The sequence below is a fragment of the Oncorhynchus keta genome, chromosome 17, assembly GCF_023373465.1.
Source record: "Oncorhynchus keta strain PuntledgeMale-10-30-2019 chromosome 17, Oket_V2, whole genome shotgun sequence".
NCBI classification, from domain to species: domain Eukaryota; kingdom Metazoa; phylum Chordata; class Actinopteri; order Salmoniformes; family Salmonidae; genus Oncorhynchus; species Oncorhynchus keta.
In genome coordinates, this window is record NC_068437.1 from 51,998,841 (window position 1) to 52,017,652 (window position 18,812).

The window sequence follows — 18,812 nt, forward strand, 5'->3', positions numbered from 1 at the left end:
CTGCCAAGAAAAACCTAATAACAAATGTCAGTAATTGAATAAGGTCTGACAAGAAAAACCTAATAACAAATGTCAGTAATTGAATAAGGTCTGACAAGAAAAACCTAATAACAAATGTCAGTAATTGAATAAGGTCTGACAAGAAAAACCTAATAACAAATGTCAGTAATTGAATAAGGTCTGACAAGAAAAACCTAATAACAAATGTCAGTAATTGAATAAGGTCTGCCAAGAAAAACCTAATAACAAATGTCAGTAATTGAATAAGGTCTGCCAAGAAAAACCTAATAACAAATGTCAGTAATTGAATAAGGTCTGCCAAGAAAAACCTAATAACAAATGTCAGTAATTGAATAAGGTCTGCCAAGAAAAACCTAATAACAAATGTCAGTAATTGAATAAGGTCTGACAAGAAAAACCTAATAACAAATGTCAGTAATTGAATAAGGTCTGCCAAGAAAAACCTAATAACAAATGTCAGTAATTGAATAAGGTCTGCCAAGAAAAACCTAATAACAAATGTCAGTAATTGAATAAGGTCTGCCAAGAAAAACCTAATAACAAATGTCAGTAATTGAATAAGGTCTGCCAAGAAAAACCTAATAACAAATGTCAGTAATTGAATAAGGTCTGACAAGAAAAACCTAATAACAAATGTCAGTAATTGAATAAGGTCTGCCAAGAAAACCTAATAACAAATGTCAGTAATTGAATAAGGTCTGCCAAGAAAAACCTAATAACAAATGTCAGTAATTGAATAAGGTCTGACAAGAAAAACCTAATAACAAATGTCAGTAATTGAATAAGGTCTGACAAGAAAAACCTAATAACAAATGTCAGTAATTGAATAAGGTCTGACAAGAAAAACCTAATAACAAATGTCAGTAATTGAATAAGGTCTGCCAAGAAAAACCTAATAACAAATGTCAGTAATTGAATAAGGTCTGACAAGAAAAACCTAATAACAAATGTCAGTAATTGAATAAGGTCTGACAAGAAAAACCTAATAACAAATGTCAGTAATTGAATAAGGTCTGACAAGAAAAACCTAATAACAAATGTCAGTAATTGAATAAGGTCTGCCAAGAAAAACCTAATAACAAATGTCAGTAATTGAATAAGGTCTGCCAAGAAAAACCTAATAACAAATGTCAGTAATTGAATAAGGTCTGACAAGAAAAACCTAATAACAAATGTCAGTAATTGAATAAGGTCTGCCAAGAAAAACCTAATAACAAATGTCAGTAATTGAATAAGGTCTGCCAAGAAAAACCTAATAACAAATGTCAGTAATTGAATAAGGTCTGACAAGAAAAACCTAATAACAAATGTCAGTAATTGAATAAGGTCTGACAAGAAAAACCTAATAACAAATGTCAGTAATTGAATAAGGTCTGACAAGAAAAACCTAATAACAAATGTCAGTAATTGAATAAGGTCTGCCAAGAAAAACCTAATAACAAATGTCAGTAATTGAATAAGGTCTGCCAAGAAAACCTAATAACAAATGTCAGTAATTGAATAAGGTCTGACAAGAAAAACCTAATAACAAATGTCAGTAATTGAATAAGGTCTGCCAAGAAAAACCTAATAACAAATGTCAGTAATTGAATAAGGTCTGCCAAGAAAAACCTAATAACAAATGTCAGTAATTGAATAAGGTCTGCCAAGAAAAACCTAATAACAAATGTTTTTATGAGAACGCTGTAAGTACAGAAATGGTTTGCTCAGTGGGAAAATGAATACACAACTAGTCAGTGACAACGGCTTGGAGTTTGTGACAGCAACTATGTGAGCTTATTACAGTATTATAGACACTATGTCCTGGGATTTACTGTGATCGTCTACGTAGAATAACCCCTTACAGTATTATAGACACTATGACCTGGGATTTACTATGATCTGTGTTTTGGGCTGTGTCAGGTCATGCTGTGTTTTGGGCTGTGTCAGGTCATGCTGTGTGTTGGGCTGTGTCAGGTCATGCTGTGTGTTGGGCTGTGTCAGGTCATGCTGTGTGTTGGGCTGTGTCAGGTCATGCTGTGTGTTGGGCTGTGTCAGGTCATGCTGTGTTTTGGGCTGTGTCAGGTCATGCTGTGTTTTGGGCTGTGTCAGGTCATGCTGTGTGTTGGGCTGTGTCAGGTCATGCTGTGTGTTGGGCTGTGTCAGGTCATGCTGTGTGTTGGGCTGTGTCAGGTCATGCTGTGTGTTGGGCTGTGTCAGGTCATGCTGTGTGTTGGGCTGTGTCAGGTCATGCTGTGTGTTGGGCTGTGTCAGGTTATGCTGTGTGTTGGGCTGTGTCAGGTCATGCTGTGTGTTGGGCTGTGTCAGGTCATGCTGTGTGTTGGGCTGTGTCAGGTCATGCTGTGTGTTGGGCTGTGTCAGGTTATTCTGTGTGTTGGGCTGTGTCAGGTTATGCTGTGTCAGGTCATGCTGTGTGTTGGGCTGTGTCAGGTCATGCTGTCTGTTGGGCTGTGTCAGGTCATGCTGTGTGTTGGGCTGTGTCAGGTCATGCTGTGTGTTGGGCTGTGTCAGGTCATGCTGTGTGTTGGGCTGTGTCAGGTCATGCTGTGTGTTGGGCTGTGTCAGGTCATGCTGTGTGTTGGGCTGTGTCAGGTCATGCTGTGTGTTGTGCTGTGTCAGGTCATGCTGTGTGTTGGTCTGTGTATTAGGCTGTGTCAGGTTATGCTGTGCCAGGTCATGCTGTGTGTTGGGCTGTGTGTTGGGCTGTGTCAGGTCATGCTGTGTGTTGGGCTGTGTCAGGTCATGCTGTGTGTTGGGCTGTGTCAGGTCATGCTGTGTATTAGGCTGTGTCAGGTCATGCTGTGTGTTGGGCTGTGTCAGGTCATGCTGTGTGTTGGGCTGTGTCAGGTCATGCTGTGTGTTGGGCTGTGTCAGGTTATGCTGTGTGTTGGGCTGTGTCAGGTCATGCTGTGTGTTGGCCTGTGTCAGGTCATGCTGTGTCAGGTCATGCTGTGTGTTGGGCTGTGTCAGGACATGCTGTGTGTTGGGCTGTGTCAGGTCATGCTGTGTGTTGTGCTGTGTCAGGTCATGCTGTGTGTTGGGCTGTGTCAGGACATGCTGTGTCAGGTTATGCTGTGTGTTGGGCTGTGTCAGGTTATGCTGTGTGTTGGGCTGTGTCAGGTCATGCTGTGTGTTGGGCTGTGTCAGGTCATGCTGTGTGTTGGGCTGTGTCAGGTCATGCTGTGTGTTGGGCTGTGTCAGGTCATGCTGTGTGTTGGGCTGTGTCAGGTAATGCTGTGTGTTGGGCTGTGTCAGGTCATGCTATGTGTTGGGCTGTGTCAGGTCATGCTGTGTGTTGGGCTGTGTCAGGTCATGCTGTGTGTTGGGCTGTGTCAGGTTATGCTGTGTGTTGGGCTGTGTCAGGTCATGCTGTGTTGTGGGCTGTGTCAGGTCATGCTGTGTGTTGGGCTGTGTCAGGTTATGCTGTGTTGTGGGCTGCGTCAGGTCATTCTGTGTCAGGTCATGTTGTGTGTTGGGCTGTGTCAGGTCATGCTGTGTGTTGGGCTGTGTCAGGTCATGCTGTGTGTTGGGCTGTGTCACGTTATTCTGTGTCAGGTCATGCTGTGTGTTGGGCTGTGTCAGGTCATGCTGTGTGTTGGGCTGTGTCAGGTCTTGCTGTGTGTTGGGCTGTGTCAGGTCATGCTGTGTGTTGTGGGCTGTGTCACGTTATTCTGTGTCAGGTCATGCTGTGTGTTGGGCTGTGTCAGGTCATGCTGTGTGTTGGGCTGTGTCAGGTCATGCTGTGTGTTGGGCTGTGTCAGGTCATGCTATGTGTTGGGCTGTGTCAGGTCATGCTGTGTGTTGGGCTGTGTCAGGTCATGCTATGTGTTGGGCTGTGTCAGGTCATGCTGTGTGTTGGGCTGTGTCAGGTCATGCTGTGTGTTGGGCTGTGTCAGGTTATGCTATGTGTTGGGCTGTGTCAGGTCATGCTGTGTGTTGGGCTGTGTCAGGTCATGCTGTGTGCTGGGCTGTGTCAGGTTATGCTGTGTGTTGGGCTGTGTGTTGGGCTGTGGGTCATGCTGTGTGTTGGGCTGTGTCAGGTCATGCTGTGTGTTGGGCTGTGTCAGGTCATGCTGTGTGTTGGGCTGTGTCAGGTTATGCTGTGTGTTGGGCTGTGTCAGGTCATGCTGTGTTGTGGGCTGTGTCAGGTCATGCTGTGTGTTGGGCTGTGTCAGGTTATGCTGTGTTGTGGGCTGCGTCAGGTCATTCTGTGTCAGGTCATGTTGTGTGTTGGGCTGTGTCAGGTCATGCTGTGTGTTGGGCTGTGTCAGGTCATGCTGTGTGTTGGGCTGTGTCAGGTTATTCTGTGTCAAGTCATGCTGTGTGTTGGGCTGTGTCAGGTCATGCCGTGTGTTGGGCTGTGTCAGGTCATGCTGTGTGTTGGGCTGTGTCAGGTCATGCTGTGTGTTGTGGGCTGTGTCAGGTTATTCTGTGTCAGGTCATGCTATGTGTTGGGCTGTGTCAGGTCATGCTGTGTGTTGGGCTGTGTCAGGTCATGCTGTGTGTTGGGCTGTGTCAGGTCATGCTATGTGTTGGGCTGTGTCAGGTCATGCTGTGTGTTGGGCTGTGTCAGGTCATGCTATGTGTTGGGCTGTGTCAGGTCATGCTGTGTGTTGGGCTGTGTCAGGTCATGCTGTGTGTTGGGCTGTGTCAGGTTATGCTATGTGTTGGGCTGTGTCAGGTCATGCTGTGTGTTGGGCTGTGTCAGGTCATGCTGTGTGCTGGGCTGTGTCAGGTTATGCTGTGTGTTGGGCTGTGTCAGGTCATGCTGTGTGTTGGGCTGTGTCAGGTCATGCTGTGTGTTGGGCTGTGTCAGGTCATGCTGTGTGTTGGGCTGTGTCAGGTCATGCTGTGTGTTGGGCTGTGTCAGGACATGCTGTGTGTTGGGCTGTGTCAGGTCATGCTGTGTGTTGGGCTGTGTCAGGTCATGCTGTGTGTTGGGCTGTGTCAGGTCATGCTGTGTCACGTTATTCTGTGTCAGGTCATGCTGTGTGTTGGGCTGTGTCAGGTCATGCTGTGTGTTGGGCTGTGTCAGGTCATGCTGTGTGTTGGGCTGTGTCAGGACATGCTGTGTGTTGGGCTGTGTCAGGTCATGCTGTGTCAGGTCATGCTGTGTGTTGGGCTGTGTCAGGTCATGCTGTGTGTTGGGCTGTGTCAGGTCATGCTGTGTCAGGACATGCTGTGTCAGGTTATGCTGTGTGTTGGGCTGTGTCAGGTTATGCTGTGTGTTGGGCTGTGTCAGGACATGCTGTGTGTTGGGCTGTGTCAGGTCATGCTGTGTGTTGGGCTGTGTCAGGTCATGCTGTGTGTTGGCCTGTGTCAGGTCATGCTGTGTGTTGGGCTGTGTCAGGTCATGCTGTGTGTTGGGCTGTGTCAGGACATGCTGTGTGTTGGGCTGTGTCAGGTCATGCTGTGTGTTGGGCTGTGTCAGGTCATGCTGTGTGTTGGGCTGTGTCAGGTCATGCTGTGTGTTGGGCTGTGTCAGGTCATGCTGTGTGTTAGGCTGTGTCAGGTCATGCTGTGTGTTGGGCTGTGTCAGGTCATGCTGTGTGTTGGGCTGTGTCAGGTCATGCTGTGTGTTGGGCTGTGTCAGGTCATGCTGTGTGTTGGGCTGTGTCAGGTCATGCTGTGTGTTGGGCTGTGTCAGGTCATGCTGTGTGTTGGGCTGTGTCAGGTCATGCTGTGTGTTGGGCTGTGTCAGGTCATGCTGTGTGTTGGGCTGTGTCAGGTCATGCTGTGTGTTGGGCTGTGTCAGGTCATGCTGTGTGTTGGGCTGTGTCAGGTCATGCTGTGTGTTGGGCTGTGTCAGGTCATGCTGTGTGTTGGGCTGTGTCAGGTCATGCTGTGTGTTGGGCTGTGTCAGGTCATGCTGTGTGTTGGGCTGTGTCAGGTCATGCTGTGTGTTGGGCTGTGTCAGGTCACATGCTGTGTGTTGGGCTGTGTCAGGTCATGCTGTGTGTTGGGCTGTGTCAGGTCATGCTGTGTGTTGGGCTGTGTCAGGTCATGCTGTGTGTTGGGCTGTGTCAGGTCATGCTGTGTGTTGGGCTGTGTCAGGTCATGCTATGTGTTGGGCTGTGTCAGGTCATGCTGTGTGTTGGGCTGTGTCAGGTCATGCTGTGTGTTGGGCTGTGTCAGGTCATGCTGTGTGTTGGGCTGTGTCAGGTCATGCTGTGTGTTGGGCTGTGTCAGGTCATGCTGTGTGTTGGGCTGTGTCAGGTCATGCTGTGTGTTGGGCTGTGTCAGGTCATGCTGTGTGTGGGCTGTGTCAGGTCATGCTGTGTGTTGGGCTGTGTCAGGTCATGCTGTGTGTTGGGCTGTGTCAGGTCATGCTGTGTGTTGGGCTGTGTCAGGTCATGCTGTGTGTTGGGCTGTGTCAGGTCATGCTGTGTGGGCTGTGTCAGGTCATGCTGTGTGTTGGGCTGTGTCAGGTCATGCTGTGTGTTGGGCTGTGTCAGGTCATGCTGTGTGCTGGGCTGTGTCAGGTCATGCTGTGTGTTGGGCTGTGTCAGGTCATGCTGTGTGTTGGGCTGTGTCAGGTCATGCTGTGTGTTGGGCTGTGTCAGGTCATGTGTCAGGTCATGCTGTGTGTTGGGCTGTGTCAGGTCATGCTGTGTGTTGGCTGTGTCAGGTCATGCTGTGTGTTGGGCTGTGTCAGGTCATGCTGTGTGTTGGGCTGTGTCAGGTCATGCTGTGTGTTGGGCTGTGTCAGGTCATGCTGTGTGTTGGGCTGTGTCAGGTCATGCTGTGTGTTGGGCTGTGTCAGGTCATGCTGTGTGTCATGGCTGTGTCAGGTTATGCTGTGTGTTGGGCTGTGTCAGGTCATGCTGTGTGTTGGGCTGTGTCAGGTCATGCTGTGTGTTGGGCTGTGTCAGGTCATGCTGTGTATTAGGCTGTGTCAGGTCATGCTGTGTGTTGGGCTGTGTCAGGTCATGCTGTGTGTTGGGCTGTGTCAGGTCATGCTGTGTGTTGGGCTGTGTCAGGTTATGCTGTGTGTTGGGCTGTGTCAGTCAGGTCATGCTGTGTCAGGTCATGCTGTGTGTTGGGCTGTGTCAGGTCATGCTGTGTGTTGGGCTGTGTCAGGTCATGCTGTGTGTTGGGCTGTGTCAGGACATGCTGTGTGTTGGGCTGTGTCAGGTCATGCTGTGTGTTGGGCTGTGTCAGGTCATGCTGTGGCAGGTCATGCTGTGTGTTTGGGCTGTGTCAGGTCATGCTGTGTGTTGGGCTGTGTCAGGTCATGCTGTGTGTTGGGCTGTGTCAGGTCATGCTGTGTTGTGGGCTGTCAGGTCATTCTGTGTCAGGTCATGTTGTGTGTTGGGCTGTGTCAGGTCATGCTGTGTGTTGGGCTGTGTCAGGTCATGCTGTGTGTTGGGCTGTGTCAGGTTATTCTGTGTCAAGTCATGCTGTGTGTTGGGCTGTGTCAGGTCATGCCGTGTGTTGGGCTGTGTCAGGTCATGCTGTGTGTTGGGCTGTGTCAGGTCATGCTGTGTGTTGTGGGCTGTGTCAGGTTATTCTGTGTCAGGTCATGCTATGTGTTGGGCTGTGTCAGGTCATGCTGTGTGTTGGGCTGTGTCAGGTCATGCTGTGTGTTGGGCTGTGTCAGGTCATGCTATGTGTTGGGCTGTGTCAGGTCATGCTGTGTGTTGGGCTGTGTCAGGTCATGCTCTGTGTTGGGCTGTGTCAGGTTATGCTGTGTGTTGGGCTGTGTCAGGTCATGCTGTGTGTTGGGCTGTGTCAGGTTATGCTGTGTTGGGCTGTGTCAGGTCATGCTGTGTGTTGGGCTGTGTCAGGTCATGCTGTGTGTTGTGCTGTGTCAGGTTATGCTGTGTGTTGGGCTGTGTCAGGTCATGCTATGTGTTGGGCTGTGTCAGGTCTTGCTGTGTGTTGGGCTGTGTCAGGTCATGCTGTGTGTTGGGCTGTGTCAGGTCATGCTGTGTGTTGGGCTGTGTCAGGTTATGCTGTGTGTTGGGCTGTGTCAGGTCATGCTGTGTTGTGGGCTGTGTCAGGTCATGCTGTGTGTTGGGCTGTGTCAGGTTATGCTGTGTTTGGGCTGTGTCAGGTCATTCTGTGTCAGGTCATGCTGTGTGTTGGGCTGTGTCAGGTCATGCTGTGTGTTGGGCTGTGTCAGGTCATGCTGTGTTTTGGGCTGTGTGTTGGGCTGTGTCAGGACATGCTGTGTGTTGGGCTGTGTCAGGTCATGCTGTGTGTTGGGCTGTGTCAGGTCATGCTGTGTGTTGGGCTGTGTCAGGTCATGCTGTGTGTTGGGCTGTGTCACGTTATTCTGTGTCAGGTCATGCTGTGTGTTGGGCTGTGTCAGGACATGCTGTGTGTTGGGCTGTGTCAGGTCATGCTGTGTGTTGGTTGCTGTGTCAGGTCATGCTGTGTGTTGCTGTGTCAGGTCATGTGTGTTGGGCTGTGTCAGGTCATGCTTGTGTTGGGCTGTGTCAGGTCATGCTGTGTGTTGGGCTGTGTCAGGTCATGCTGTGTGTTGGGCTGTGTCAGGTCATGCTGTGTTGGGCTGTGTCAGGTCATGCTGTGTCAGTGTCAGGTCATGCTGTGTGTTGGGCTGTGTCAGGTCATGCTGTGTGTTGGGCTGTGTCAGGTCATGCTGTGTGTTGGGCTGTGTCAGGTCATGCTGTGTGTTGGGCTGTGTCAGGTCATGCTGTGTGTTGGGCTGTGTCAGGTCATGCTGTGTGTTGGGCTGTGTCAGGTCATGCTGTGTGTTGGGCTGTGTCAGGTCATGCTGTGTGTTGGGCATGTGTCTGTGTCAGGTCATGCTGTGTGTTAGGTCATGCTGTGTCAGGTCATGCTGTGTGTTGGGCTGTGTCAGGTCATGCTGTGTGTTGGGCTGTGTCAGGTCATGCTGTGTGTTGGGCTGTGTCAGGTCATGCTGTGTGTTGGGCTGTGTCAGGTCATGCTGTGTCATGCTGTGGTTGGGCTGTGTCAGGTCATGCTGTGTGTTGGGCTGTGTCAGGTCATGCTGTGTGTTGGGCTGTGGGACATGTGTGTCAGGTTATGCTGTGTGTTGGGCTGTGTCAGGTCATGCTGTGTGTTGGGCTGTGTCAGGTCATGCTGTGTGTTGGGCTGTGTCAGGTCATGCTGTGTGTTGGGCTGTGTCAGGTCATGCTGTCTGTTGGGCTGTGTCAGGTCATGCTGTGTGTTGGGCTGTGTCAGGTCATGCTGTGTGTTGGGCTCTGTCATGCTGTGTGTTGGGCTGTGTCAGGTCATGCTGTCTGTTGGGCTGTGTCAGGTCATGCTGTGTGTTGGGCTGTGTCAGGTCATGCTGTGTGTTGTGTTGGGCTGTGTCAGGTCATGCTGTGTATTAGGCTGTGTCAGGTCATGCTGTGTGTTGGGCTGTGTCAGGTCATGCTGTGTGTTGGGCTGTGTCAGGTCATGCTGTGTGTTGGGCTGTGTCAGGTCATGCTGTGTGTTGGGCTGTGTCAGGTCATGCTGTGTGTTGGGCTGTGTCAGGTCATGCTGTGTGCTGGGCTGGTCATGTCTGTGTGTTGGGCTGTGTCAGGTCATGCTGTGTGTTGGGCTGTGTCAGGTCATGCTGTGTGTTGGGCTGTGTCAGGTCATGCTGTGTGTTGGGCTGTGTCAGGTCATGCTGTGTTGGGCTGTGTCAGGTCATGCTGTGTGTTGGGCTGTGTCAGGTCATGCTGTGTGTTGGGCTGTGTCAGGACATGCTATGTCATGCTGTGTGTTGGGCTGTGTCAGGTCATGCTGTGTGTTGGGCTGTGTCAGGTCATGCTGTGTGCTGGGCTGTGTCAGGTTATGCTGTGTGTTGGGCTGTGTCAGGTCATGCTGTGTGTTGGGCTGTGTCAGGTTATGTTGGGCCTGTGTCAGGTCATGCTGTGTGTTGGCCTGTGTCAGGTCATGCTGTGTCAGGTCATGCTGTGTGCTGGGCTGTGTCAGGTCATGCTGTGTGCTGGGCTGTGTCAGGTTATGCTGTGTGTTGGGCTGTATCAGGTCATGCTGTGTGTTATTCTGTGTCAGGTCATGCTGTGTTGGGCTGTGTCAGGTCATGCTGTGTGTTGGGCTGTGTCAGGTCATGCTGTGTGTTGGGCTGTGTCAGGTTATGCTGTGTGTTGGGCTGTGTCAGGTCATGCTGTGTGTTGGGCTGTGTCAGGTCATGCTGTGTGTTGGGCTGTGTCAGGTCATGCTGTGTGCTGGGCTGTGTCAGGTTATGCTGTGTGTTGGGCTGTGTCAGGTCATGCTGTGTGTTGGGCTGTGTCAGGTCATGCTGTGTGTTGGGCTGTGTCAGGTCATGCTGTGTGTTGGGCTGTGTCAGGTCATGCTGTGTGTTGGGCTGTGTCAGGACATGCTGTGTGTTGGGCTGTGTCAGGTCATGCTGTGTGTTGGGCTGTGTCAGGTCATGCTGTGTGTTGGGCTGTGTCAGGTCATGCTGTGTGTTGGGCTGTGTCAGGTCATGCTGTGTGTTGGGCTGTGTCAGGTCATGCTGTGTGTTGGGCTGTGTCAGGTCATGCTGTGTGTTGGGCTGTGTCAGGTCATGCTGTGTGTTGGGCTGTGTCAGGTCATGCTGTGTCAGGTCATGCTGTGTGTTGGGCTGTGTCAGGTCATGCTGTGTGTTGGGCTGTGTCAGGTCATGCTGTGTGTTGGGCTGTGTCAGGTCATGCTGTGTGTTGGGCTGTGTCAGGTCATGCTGTGTGTTGGGCTGTGTCAGGTCATGCTGTGTGTTGGGCTGTGTCAGGTCATGCTGTGTTGGGCTGTGTCAGGTCATGCTGTGTGTTGGGCTGTGTCAGGACATGCTGTGTGTTGGGCTGTGTCAGGTCATGCTGTGTGTTGGGCTGTGTCAGGTCATGCTGTGTGTTGGGCTGTGTCAGGACATGCTGTGTCAGGTTATGCTGTGTGTTGGGCTGTGTCAGGTCATGCTGTGTGTTGGGCTGTGTCAGGTCATGCTGTGTGTTGGGCTGTGTCAGGTCATGCTGTGTGTTGGGCTGTGTCAGGTCATGCTGTGTGTTGGGCTGTGTCAGGTCATGCTGTGTGTTGGGCTGTGTCAGGTCATGCTGTGTGTTGGGCTGTGTCAGGTTATGCTGTGTGTTGGGCTGTGTCAGGTTATGCTGTGTGTTGGGCTGTGTCAGGTCATGCTGTGTGTTGGGCTGTGTCAGGTTATGCTGTGTGTTGGGCTGTGTCAGGTTATGCTGTGTGTTGGGCTGTGTCAGGTCATGCTGTGTTGTGGGCTGTGTCAGGTTATGCTGTGTGTTGGGCTGTGCCAGGTCATGCTGTGTTGTGGGCTGCGTCAGGTCATTCTGTGTCAGGTCATGCTGTGTGTTGGGCTGTGTCAGGTCATGCTGTGTGTTGGGCTGTGTCAGGTCATGCTGTGTGTTGGGCTGTGTCACGTTATTCTGTGTCAGGTCATGCTGTGTGTTGGGCTGTGTCAGGTCATGCTGTGTGTTGGGCTGTGTCACGTTATTCTGTGTCAGGTCATGCTGTGTGTTGGGCTGTGTCAGGTCATGCTGTGTGTTGGGCTGTGTCACGTTATTCTGTGTCAGGTCATGCTGTGTGTTGGGCTGTGTCAGGTCATGCTGTGTGTTGGGCTGTGTCAGGTCATGCTGTGTGTTGGGCTGTGTCAGGTCATGCTGTGTGTTGGGCTGTGTCAGGTTATGCTGTGTTGGGCTGTGTCAGGTCATGCTGTGTGTTGGGCTGTGTCAGGTCATGCTGTGTGTTGGGCGGTGTCAGGTCATGCTGTGTGTTGGGCTGTGTCAGGTCATGCTGTGTGTTGGCTGTGTCAGGTTATGCTGTGTGTTGGGCTGTGTCAGGTCATGCTGTGTTGGGCTGTGTCAGATCATGCTGTGTGTTGGGCTGTGTCAGGTCATGCTGTGTGTTGGGCTGTGTCAGGTCATGCTGTGTGTTGGGCTGTGTCAGGTTATGCTGTGTGTTGGGCTGTGTCAGGTTATGCTGTGTGTTGGGCTGTGTCAGGTCATGCTGTGTGTTGGGCTGTGTCAGGTTATGCTGTGTGTTGGGCTGTGTCAGGTCATGCTGTGTGTTGGGCTGTGTCAGGTCATGCTGTGTGTTGGGCTGTGTCAGGTCATGCTGTGTGTTGGGCTGTGTCAGGTGATGCTGTGTGTTGGGCTGTGTCAGGTCATGCTGTGTGTTGGGCTGTGTCAGGTCATGCTGTGTGTTGGGCTGTGTCAGGTCATGCTGTGTGTTGGGCTGTGTCAGGTTATGCTGTGTGTTGGGCTGTGTCAGGTCATGCTGTGTGTTGGGCTGTGTCAGGTCATGCTGTGTGTTGGGCTGTGTCAGGTCATGCTGTGTGTTGGGCTGTCACGTCATTCTGTGTCAGGTCATGCTGTGTGTTGGGCTGTGTCAGGTCATGCTGTGTGTTGGGCTGTGTCAGGTCATGCTGTGTGTTGGGCTGTGTCAGGTTATTCTGTGTCAGGTCATGCTGTGTGTTGGGCTGTGTCAGGTCATGCTGTGTGTTGGGCTGTGTCAGGTCATGCTGTGTGTGGGCTGTGTCAGGTCATGCTGTGTGTTGGGCTGTGTCACGTTATTCTGTGTCAGGTCATGCTGTGTGTTGGGCTGTGTCAGGTCATGCTGTGTGTTGGGCTGTGTCAGGTCATGCTGTGTGTTGGGCTGTGTCAGGTCATGCTGTGTGTTGGGCTGTGTCAGGTCATGCTGTGTGTTGGGCTGTGTCAGGTCATGCTGTGTGTTGGGCTGTGTCAGGTCATGCTGTGTGTTGGGCTGTGTCAGGTCATGCTGTGTGTTGGGCTGTGTCAGGTCATGCTGTGTGTTGGGCTGTGTCAGGTTATGCTGTGTGTTGGGCTGTGTCAGGTCATGCTGTGTGTTGGGCTGTGTCAGGTCATGCTGTGTTGGGCTGTGTCAGGACATGCTGTGTCAGGTTATGCTGTGTGTTGGGCTGTGTCAGGTCATGCTGTGTGTTGGGCTGTGTCAGGTCATGCTGTGTGTTGGGCTGTGTCAGGTCATGCTGTGTGTTGGGCTGTGTCAGGTCATGCTGTGTGTTGGGCTGTGTCAGGACATGCTGTGTGTTGGGCTGTGTCAGGTCATGCTGTCTGTTGGGCTGTGTCAGGACATGCTGTGTGTTGGGCTGTGTCAGGTCATGCTGTGTGTTGGGCTGTGTCAGGTCATGCTGTGTGTTGGGCTGTGTCAGGTCATGCTGTGTGTTGGGCTGTGTCAGGTCATGCTGTGTGTTGGGCTGTGTCAGGTTATGCTGTGTGTTGGGCTGTGTCAGGTCATGCTGTGTCAGGTCATGCTGTGTGTTGGGCTGTGTCAGGTCATGCTGTGTGTTGGGCTGTGTCAGGTCATGCTGTGTGTTGGGCTGTGTCAGGTCATGCTGTGTGTTGGGCTGTGTCAGGTCATGCTGTGTCAGGTCATGCTGTGTGTTGGGCTGTGTCAGGACATGCTGTGTGTTGGGCTGTGTCAGGTCATGCTGTGTGTTGGCTGTGTCAGGTCATGCTGTGTGTTGGGCTGTGTCAGGTCATGCTGTGTCAGGTTATGCTGTGTGTTGGGCTGTGTCAGGTCATGCTGTGTGTTGGGCTGTGTCAGGTCATGCTGTGTGTTGGGCTGTGTCAGGTCATGCTGTGTGTTGGGCTGTGTCAGGTCATGCTGTGTGTTGGGCTGTGTCAGGTCATGCTGTGTGTTGGGCTGTGTCAGGTCATGCTGTGTGTTGGGCTGTGTCAGGTTATGCTGTGTGTTGGGCTGTGTCAGGTTATGCTGTGTGTTGGGCTGTGTCAGGTCATGCTGTGTGTTGGGCTGTGTCAGGTTATGCTGTGTGTTGGGCTGTGTCAGGTTATGCTGTGTGTTGGGCTGTGTCAGGTCATGCTGTGTTGTGGGCTGTGTCAGGTTATGCTGTGTGTTGGGCTGTGCCAGGTCATGCTGTGTTGTGGGCTGTGTCAGGTCATTCATTCTGTGTCAGGTCATGCTGTGTGTTGGGCTGTGTCAGGTCATGCTGTGTGTTGGGCTGTGTCAGGTCATGCTGTGTGTTGGGCTGTGTCAGGTTATTCTGTGTCAAGTCATGCTGTGTGTTGGGCTGTGTCAAGTCATGCTGTGTGTTGGGCTGTGTCAGGTCATGCTGTGTGTTGGGCTGTGTCAGGTCATGCTGTGTGTTGGGCTGTGTCAGGTCATGCTGTGTGTTGTGGGCTGTGTCAGGTTATTCTGTGTCAGGTCATGCTGTGTGTTGGGCTGTGTCAGGTCATGCTATGTGTTGGGCTGTGTCAGGTCATGCTGTGTCAGGTCATGCTGTGTGTTGGGCTGTGTCAGGTTATGCTGTGTGTTGGGCTGTGTCAGGTCATGCTGTGTGTTGGGCTGTGTCAGGTCATGCTGTGTGTTGGGCGGTGTCAGGTCATGCTGTGTGTTGGGCTGTGTCAGGTCATGCTGTGTGCTTGGCTGTGTCAGGTTATGCTGTGTGTTGGGCTGTGTCAGGTCATGCTGTGTGTGTGTCAGGTCATGCTGTGTCTGTGTCAGGTCATGCTGTGTGTTGGGCTGTGTCAGGACATGCTGTGTGTTGGGCTGTGTCAGGTTATGCTGTGTGTTGGGCTGTGTCAGGTTATGCTGTGTGTTGGGCTGTGTCAGGTCATGCTGTGTGTTGGGCTGTGTCAGGTTATGCTGTGTGTTGGGCTGTGTCAGGTCATGCTGTGTTGTGGGCTGTGTCAGGTTATGCTGTGTGTTGGGCTGTGTCAGGTCATGCTGTGTTGTGGGCTGTGGGTCTGTGTCAGGTCATGCTGTGTGTTGGGCTGTGTCAGGTCATGCTGTGTGTTGGGCTGTGTCAGGTTATTCTGTGTCAAGTCATGCTGTGTTGGGCTGTGTCAGTCATGCTGTGTGTTGGGCTGTGTCAGGTCATGCTGTGTTGGGCTGTGTCAGGTCATGCTGTGTGTTGGGCTGTGTCAGGTCATGCTGTGTGTTGGGCTGTGTCAGGTCATGCTGTGTGTTGGGCTGTGTCAGGTCATGCTGTGTGTTGGGCTGTGTGTTGGGCTGTGTCAGGTTATGCTGTGTTTTGGGCTGTGTCAAGACATGCTGTGTGCTGGGCTGTGTCAGGTTATGCTGTGTGTTGGGCTGTGTCAGGTCATGCTGTGTTGGGCTGTGTCAGGTTATGCTGTGTCAGGTCATGCTGTGTGTTGGGCTGTGTCAGGTTATGCTGTGTGTTGGGCTGTGTCAGGTTATGCTGTGTGTTGGGCTGTGTCAGGTTATGCTGTGTGTTGGGCTGTGTCAGGTCATGCTGTGTGTTGGGCTGTGTGTTGGGCTGTGTCAGGTCATGCTGTGTTTTGGGCTGTGTCAGGTTATGCTGTGTGTTGGGCTGTGTCAGGTTATGCTGTGTGTTGGGCTGTGTCAGGTCATGCTGTGTTGGGCTGTGTCAGGTTATGCTGTGTCAGGTCATGCTGTGTGTTGGGCTGTGTCAGGTCATGCTGTGTGTTGGGCTGTGTCAGGTCATGCTGTGTTGGGCTGTGTCAGGTCATGCTGTGTGTTGGGCTGTGTCAGGTCATGCTGTGTCAAGTCATGCTGTGTGTTGGGCTGTGTCAAGGTCATGCTGTGTGTTGGGCTGTGTCAGGTCATGCTGTGTGTTGGGCTGTGTCAGGTCATGCTGTGTGTTGGGCTGTGTCAGGTCATGCTGTGTGTTGGGCTGTGGGTCATGCTGTGTGTTGGGCTGTGTCAGGTCATGCTGTGTGTTGGGCTGTGTCAGGTCATGCTGTGTCAGGTCATGCTGTGTGTTGGGCTGTGTCAGGTCATGCTGTGTGTTGGGCTGTGTCAGGTCATGCTGTGTGTTGGGCTGTGTCAGGTCATGCTGTGTGTTGGGCTGTGTCAGGTCATGCTGTGTGTTGGGCTGTGTCAGGTTATGCTGTGTGTTGGGCTGTGTCAGGTCATGCTGTGTCAGGTCATGCTGTGTGTTGGGCTGTGTCAGGTCATGCTGTGTGTTGGGCTGTGTCAGGTCATGCTGTGTGTTGGGCTGTGTCAGGTCATGCTGTGTGTTGGGCTGTGTCAGGTCATGCTGTGTGTTGGGCTGTGTGGTCATGGGTCATGCTGTGTGTTGGGCTGTGTCAGGTCATGCTGTGTGTTGGGCTGTGTCAGGTCATGCTGTGTGTTGGGCTGTGTCAGGTCATGCTGTGTGTTGGGCTGTGTCAGGACATGCTGTGTCAGGTGCTGTGTGTTGGGCTGTGTCAGGTCATGCTGTGTGTTGGGCTGTGTCAGGTCATGCTGTGTGTTGGGCTGCTGTGTCAGGTCATGCTGTGTGTTGGGCTGTGTCAGGTCATGCTGTGTGTTGGGCTGTGTCAGGTCATGCTGTGTGTTGGGCTGTGTCAGGTTATGCTGTGTGTTGGGCTGTGTCAGGTTATGCTGTGTGTTGGGCTGTGTCAGGTCATGCTGTGTGTTGGGCTGTGTCAGGTCATGCTGTGTGTTGGGCTGTGTCAGGTTATGCTGTGTGTTGGGCTGTGTCAGGTCATGCTGTGTTGTGGGCTGTGTCAGGTTATGCTGTGTGTTGGGCTGTGTCAGGTCATGTGTGCTGTCAGGTCATGCTGTGTGTTGGGCTGTGTCAGGTCATGCTGTGTGTTGGGCTGTGTCAGGTCATGCTGTGTGTTGGGCTGTGTCAGGTCATGCTGTGTTATGTCTGTGTCAAGTCATGCTGTGTGTTGGGCTGTGTCAGGTCATGCTGTGTGTTGGGCTGTGTCAGGTCATGCTGTGTGTTGGGCTGTGTCAGGTCATGCTGTGTGGTGGGCTGTGTCAGGTCATGCTGTGTGTTGGGCTGTGTCACGTTATTCTGTGTCAGGTCATGCTGTGTGTTGGGCTGTGTCAGGTCATGCTATGTGTTGGGCTGTGTCAGGTCATGCTGTGTGTTGGGCTGTGTCAGGTCATGCTGTGTGTTGGGCTGTGTCAGGTTATGCTATGTGTTGGGCTGTGTCAGGTCATGCTGTGTGTTGGGCTGTGTCAGGTCATGCTGTGTGTTGGGCTGTGTCAGGTCATGCTGTGTGTTGGGCTGTGTCAGGTCATGCTGTGTGTTTGGCTGTGTCAGGTTATGCTGTGTGTTGGGCTGTGTCAGGTCATGCTGTGTTGGGCTGTGTCAGGTCATGCTGTGTGTTGGGCTGTGTCAGGTCATGCTGTGTGTTGGGCTGTGTCAGGACATGCTGTGTGTTGGGCTGTGTCAGGTTATGCTGTGTGTTGGGCTGTGTCAGGTTATGCTGTGTGTTGGGCTGTGTCAGGTCATGCTGTGTGTTGGGCTGTGTCAGGTTATGCTGTGTGTTGGGCTGTGTCAGGTCATGCTGTGTGTTGGGCTGTGTCAGGTTATGCTGTGTGTTGGGCTGTGTCAGGTCATGCTGTGTGTTGGGCTGTGTCAGGTCATGCTGTGTCAGGTCATGCTGTGTGTTGGGCTGTGTCAGGTCATGCTGTGTGTTGGGCTGTGTCACGTTATTCTGTGTCAGGTCATGCTGTGTGTTGGGCTGTGTCAGGTCATGCTGTGTGTTGGGCTGTGTCAGGTCATGCTGTGTTGGGCTGTGTCAGGTCATGCTGTGTGTTGGGCTGTGTCAGGTCATGCTGTGTGTTGGGCTGTGTATCATGCTGTGTCAGGTTGGGCTGTGCCAGGTCATGCTGTGTGTTGGGCTGTGTGTTGGGCTGTGTCAGGTCATGCTGTGTTTTGGGCTGTGTCAAGACATGCTGTGTGCTGGGCTGTGTCAGGTTATGCTGTGTGTTGGGCTGTGTCAGGTCATGCTGTGTTGGGCTGTGTCAGGTTATGCTGTGTCAGGTCATGCTGTGTGTTGGGCTGTGTCAGGTTATGCTGTGTGTTGGGCTGTGTCAGGTTATGCTGTGTGTTGGGCTGTGTCAGGTTATGCTGTGTGTTGGGCTGTGTCAGGTCATGCTGTGTGTTGGGCTGTGTCAGGTTATGCTGTGTGTTGGGCTGTGTCAGGTCATGCTGTGTGCTGGGCTGTGTCAGGTTATGCTGTGTGTTGGGCTGTGTCAGGTTATGCTGTGTGTTGGGCTGTGTCAGGTCATGCTGTGTTGTGGGCTGTGTCAGGTCATGCTGTGTCAGGTCATGCTGTGTGTTGGGCTGTGTCAGGTTATGCTGTGTGTTAGGCTGTGTCAGGTCATGCTGTGTTGGGCTGTGTCAGGACATGCTGTGTGTTGGGCTGTGTCAGGTCATGCTGTGTCAGGTCATGCTGTGTGTTGGGCTGTGTCAGGTCATGCTGTGTGTTGGGCTGTGTCAGGTCATGCTGTGTGTTGGGCTGTGTCAGGTCATGCTGTGTGTTGGGCTGTGTCAGGTCATGCTGTGTGTTGGGCTGTGTCAGGACATGCTGTGTGTTGGGCTGTGTCAGGTCATGCTGTGTGTTGGGCTGTGTCAGGTCATGCTGTGCCAGGTCATGCTGTGTGTTGGGCTGTGTCAGGTCATGCTGTGTGTTGGGCTGTGTCAGGTCATGCTGTGTGTTGTGCTGTGTCAGGTCATGCTGTGTGTTGGTCTGTGTATTAGGCTGTGTCAGGTTATGCTGTGCCAGGTCATGCTGTGTGTTGGGCTGTGTGTTGGGCTGTGTCAGGTCATGCTGTGTTTTGGGCTGTGTCAAGACATGCTGTGTGTTGGGCTGTGTCAGGTTATGCTGTGTGTTGGGCTGTGTCAGGTCATGCTGTGTGTTGGGCTGTGTCAGGTCATGCTGTGTGTTGGGCTGTGTCAGGTTATGCTGTGTGTTGGGCTGTGTCAGGTTATGCTGTGTGTTGGGCTGTGTCAGGTCATGCTGTGTGTTGGGCTGTGTCAGGTTATGCTGTGTGTTGGGCTGTGTCAGGTCATGCTGTGTGTTGGGCTGTGTCAGGTTATGCTGTGTGTTGGGCTGTGTCAGGTCATGCTG

The 18,812-nt window shown here is 52.0% G+C and overlaps 1 protein-coding gene and 1 long non-coding RNA gene across 6 annotated transcripts in view; both read left to right on the forward strand.

The window, feature by feature from the left end:
- LOC118379202 (netrin-4-like) overlaps positions 1-18,812 on the forward strand; it is a 100,004-nt gene that overhangs the window by 14,709 nt on the left and 66,483 nt on the right. The gene's annotated exons all lie outside the window — the stretch shown is intronic.
- Positions 4,738-18,812, forward strand: part of LOC127908342 (uncharacterized) — a 29,853-nt gene continuing 15,778 nt past the window's right edge. For both annotated transcript variants that reach the window (XR_008066924.1, XR_008066925.1), the window contains exon 1: positions 4,738-4,756. This is a non-coding gene — a long non-coding RNA (uncharacterized LOC127908342). The remainder of the gene's footprint in view (positions 4,757-18,812) is intronic.